The following is a 5,965-nucleotide window of genomic DNA, read 5'->3' as shown; positions in this document are numbered from 1 at the left end:
GTTGTGTGTGCTTCAATAAAAAATGTGTGCGAAACATAATGTGACAAAACTCAATTTTCAGAATGATTTGATTTCTGTGTTGCCCACCTAATATTAACAATTTATTCGCTGACTGTTAATTACAAAGTTTTGATATGTATGTTCTTTTGATTAAAATCTTTTTTTGACTGGAAAAAAATAGCATTTGAAAGTTAGTGTAAAAGTCCTTAAAGGATATTTTTGCCCAAAAATGTGCGAAGATTATTTTCTTAGGTTCAAAGAATAAAGTGCAAATATTTTTTAAGACTTGTTTATATGCCACATTTAATCCTATCTGAGGTATATTAGCTTGTGATAAGTCGACGGCTTATTTGATGTTATTATAGTGATTCAAAATCACCAACTTAGTATCTGCTTTATTTAAACATTTGTAGCGTATCTACAACTACAATTCACTAGTATATAAGACATGTTGACTCGACTCTATGTCGGGGTACCTTTTCATAGATGACGGTTGACATGGTCTGTAACTACTAAGCCCCACATTGGTGACCTTCGGACGTGATGTGAACACGCCTACCTTGGCAAAAACGCCCACTTTGATCTGGATACGCCTACATCGGCAGTAACGCCTACTTCGATGGATGATCCACATTAAAATAGTTGACTTGCTACTTGTGACTGCGACATTATCCACCTCCTCGCACTGTTGCTACTCAGTCTCGTCTCGATCACGCACAACGTCGGCTTGCATACTTGTGATTACTCGACTGCTAACGGCAACAGAGGAGCGACTACGATCGTGAAGTTAATACACCTCTCACATTCAACACTCAAGAAATACGGTGATCTTAATACAGCTCACCCGGCTTCACACAAAACAGCAATGAATCAACTAGTGGTATTCATTCATCGAATTCTATCACAGATATAATTCTGGTGGGGGAGTACTGTAGCGTATCTACAACTACAATTCACTAGTATATAAGACATGTTGACTCGACTCTATGTCGGGGTACCTTTTCATAGATGACGGTTGACATGGTCTGTAACTACTAAGCCCCACACATTTTATAAGAAATTCTTGCAACATATTCTACAAACAAACAACAAAAATTACAAGGAGACAAAATAAAGCGAGTGTGGCAATAGTTAACAAAGTTGATGAAATTATCACCCTTAAATTAGCACTTTATATTGTCTGAATTTTGCCTCTTTCAAACGAAATAAATTTTATTTAAAATTTCTACTGTTTGTGTTCATAGATGAATGTTCCCCCAACCAATGAAAGTCAATGAACCTTAACTGTCATAAACTTAAGTTAATAGAATACACCTATCTAAAGCAGTAAACAATACATTTTAAAGCAAAAAATGAACTTTAAAAAATAATTTTAATTTAATGAACTAAAAAATAGCATAACCAAGTAAATAAGCATTTGTGTTAAAAACTTATAATCAGTCTTTACATTTATTTGATAAGTTTAATTGCTATGGCTCAGGTGATAGTGCGTTTGTCTTCCAATGAGGTGAACCGGGTTCGATCCCAGCGATGGCTGGTCGATACGAATTCCGCATCCGACTTGCACCGATCACAGTGCTAACGTGAAATATCCTCAGTGGTAGACGGATCATGGGTTAGAGTCCCATTGAAGTCAGGCTAACCGTGGGAGGTTCTCGTGGTCTTCCTCTCCATGCAAAGCAAATGCGTGTTAGTTCCATCAGAAAGTCCTCCACGAAGGCAAATTTCACCCCGTACGCTCCCTTGTCTTCTGGATTAGGTTCAAAATTACAAGGCTACGGAATTGAATATTAGTAGTCGTAAACCCAAAAATTGGGTCGGCTGTTAAACTCCGGCAATAAAAAATAAAAACTATATAAAAAAAAAAGTTTAATTGCTAATTAAACTAGACCATAACTGGACAACCAGTTATTTAATTTTTAAGTCTGAATGGAAGATTTCTTTTGCTATTAAAATTTTTTCTTCCCTTACTATTGAGACTAAGGAGATAAGACTTAAATTATCGAAGTTTTTTTGTATTAAGTACTCAAGTATATAATTTATTTATGTTTGAGGCATGTCTCCCAAGCAGAGTTGGCCGTTGATTACAGTAATCGATTACAGCTGTAATTGATTACAGATAATTACAGCTATGTAATCAATTACTTGTAATCACGATTACAAGTAATCAATTACTTGTAATCGTGATTACAACTTTCAAAAAATTTTGATTACAGCTGTAATCATGATTACAATTTTGATTACAGTAATCAATTATTTGTAATCGTGATTACAATTTTCAAAAAATTTTGATTACAGCTGTAATCATGATTACAATTTTGATTACAGTAATCAATTACTTGTAATCATGATTACAAGTAATTGCGATTACAAGTAATCACAACAAAAACGATTACAAGTAATTATGATTACAAGTAATCAAAATATATGATTACATGTAATCATGAGTACATGTAATTTGATTACATTTAATTGTGATTACTTGTAATCAAACTATACGATTACAAGTTATTACGATTGTATACTATAGTCAAATTTTTTATGTAAGTATTCATGTGTTTACATATTTTTATGTACATAGAATGTACGCACGCATGAACGTACAATTTGCGATTCTTATACATACAATGTATGCACAAACGTTGTTTGTGCGTACAATATTCATAATTATATTGTAATATACTTAATGCAATGCGCATATGCTTAGTACATATAATTATGCATTTATGATACATGTACGCATGTATGTTAGTTTGTACAAAAAGGCAATGTTTTGTATCTTTGTATACATAGACAATGTATGTATGAACGTATATGAAAATAATGTTTATGCGTTTGCATGCTTTTATGTACTTAAGTGCATATATTGTATAAATTTACGATAATAGCACGTATATACAATGTACGTTTGTATATAAAATTGTACGTATTTGCGTACAATATGTAAGAATGTTATTTAAAGGTACAATATATGCACATAGTTGCGCAAATAAAATGCGTACATGCAAATAAAATGCGTACATGCATACATGCATATTTATATGTACATCGATATATGTGCACGCAAAGTACGTACTTATGTACAACTTACGTATGTACTTGTGTAACTACATACTTTGTTAATACTTATGCGCATGTGATGCATGGATGTACAAAAAAATAGTTATATGCACAATGTATGCATGTGCATACAACGTATACATGTACATAATTACAAGTAATGTACAAACACATGCGTATATTTAAATATATGTAATTACAATATACACATACATTGTACATACATTAAAAAAATTTATATGAGTAAAGTTATTAAAATTTGTTTTAAAATTTATTCTAAGGCATATGAAACTCGACCTCATATTTTTTAGAAAGCAAACGATAATTTTATTTGGAATTTCTAAATATTAATTCCACACATAAAATTTACCGTTTTTCTTACCATTTAAAAAATTTCTATGAATCATGCATTATGTTATAAAAAAATAAATCTGTATTGTCAAACATTTCATGAAAATACCTGAAAATAGTTTTTTATTCAGAGAATTTCAAAATGATATAGAACAATTAAAGCTGAAAACTAAATTTAAATATCGTTTGATTTTGTCATTTAACTTGCTTGAGTCATTAAAAGTTAACTTACATGCATTTTATTTATTGCATTGTACACATATTTAGACATAAATGTAATGTACATATGTATACGTGTAATGTATGTACGCATGTACAATGTATGTACATACATTCATGTATTGTACGTGCATATATAGTGCATATGGATATGCATACATGGGACATACGTGTATTGTACATGTGTGGATACATTCATTGGACATATATACAGATAGCATGCATGTACACATGTAAAATTTGTACGAAAGAATTATGTCCAATATATTTATGCACATATGTACAGTATATGTACACACATATGTACATTATATGAACATTATATGTTCATTTCATCAGATGTACATTATATGAATATACATCTGTACGCTATATGTATATACATCTGTACACTATATTTATATATCTGTACAATATATGCATCTCAAATGTGTGTATGTACGTACGTTATGCATGTCGAATGCATGTATGAATATGTGTGAATTATAAATACGCCCAATGTATGTACAATCGTACACAAATGTGTTATGCATATTTGGATACTTACATTGAGCATGAACATATTATGTACATGCACATAAATACACTGGACATGCATATCAGGTACATGTATACATACATATATTGTACGTCCTACAGATATACCTATATTGTACATGCATACATATGTTGTACTGTTCATAAATAAATTGCACATACATGCATGGGACAATGTATGTATGTTCTTACAAACACGAGTACTTGTATATACCTGCGTACATGAACATAGATATACATTTTACATACACAAATATTTGCATAAAATGCATATATTCATTATGTATAAATGTACATGTCTACATTGTTTGCACATACGTACGCAATTATTAGGCATATGCATACGTACATATATTTTATACTTACAATATAAGTGTATGTACATGTGTATGAAACTAAAATGTCTGAACATATGCACTAGATAAAATCATATGTACATACATTTTAGTTACATTCATTTGTACGTATACAAATACGTACAAAATGCAGTACATGTTAATACGTGCAAAATGTATCATTATAAAATACATTCTACCAGAGTTGGCCAAAAATGTAATCGATTACATTTTTTGATTACAGTAATCAATTACTTGTAATCATGATTACAATTTTCAAAAATTTTGATTACAGCTGTAATCATGATTACAATATTGATTACAGTAATCAATTACTTGTAATCGTGATTACAAAGTTTGATTACAGCTGTAATCATGATTACAATTTTGATTACAGTAATCAATTACTTGTAATCATGATTACAATTTTCAAAAAATTTTGATTACAGCTGTAATCATGATTACAAATTTAATTACAGTAATCAATTACTTGTAATCATGATTCCAAGTAATTGCGATTACAAGTAATCACAACAAAAACGATTACAAGTAATTATGATTACAAGTAATCAAAATATATGATTACATGTAATTTGATTACATGTAATTATGATTACATGTAATCTAATTACACGATTACAAGACTATTGTATTCTTATAAATGATTATATTTTACAGTAGATAGTAGAATGTATTTTATAATGATACATTTTGCACGTATTAACATGTACTGCATTTTGTACGTATTTGTATACGTACAAATGAATGTAACTGAAATGTATGTACATATGATTTTATCTAGTGCATATGTTCAGACATTTTAGTATCACACACATGTACATACACTTATATTGTAGGTATAAAATATATGTACGTATGTATATAGATAATAATTACGTATGTATGTGCAAACAATGTAGGCATGTACATTTATACATAATGAATATATGCATTTTATGCAAATATTTGTGTATGTAAAATTTATATCTATGTTCATGTACGCATGTATATACAAGTACTTGTGTTTGTACGAGCATACATACATTGTCTGTACAATGTACGTCCCATGCATGTATGTGCAATTTATTTATGAACAGTACAATATATGTATGCATGTACAATATAGGTATATCTGTAGGATGTACAATAGTATACATGTACATGATATGCATGTCCAGTGTATTTATGTACATGTACATAATATGTTCATGCTCAATGTATGTATCCAAATATGCATAATACATTTGTGAACTATTGTACGTACATTGGGCGTATTTATATTTCACATATATTCATACATGCATTCGACATGCATAACGTACGTACATACACACATTTGAGATGCATATATTGTACAGATGTATATACATATAGCGTACAGATGTATATTCATATAATGTACATATGTGTGTACATATACAGTACGTATGTGCATAAATATATTGGGCATAATTCTTTCGTAC

Source organism: Parasteatoda tepidariorum, chromosome 3, assembly GCF_982258835.1.
Source record: "Parasteatoda tepidariorum strain Cologne lab strain chromosome 3, Ptep-v5.0, whole genome shotgun sequence".
Classification (NCBI taxonomy): domain Eukaryota; kingdom Metazoa; phylum Arthropoda; class Arachnida; order Araneae; family Theridiidae; genus Parasteatoda; species Parasteatoda tepidariorum.
Note: the sequence above shows the minus strand (reverse complement) of the source record.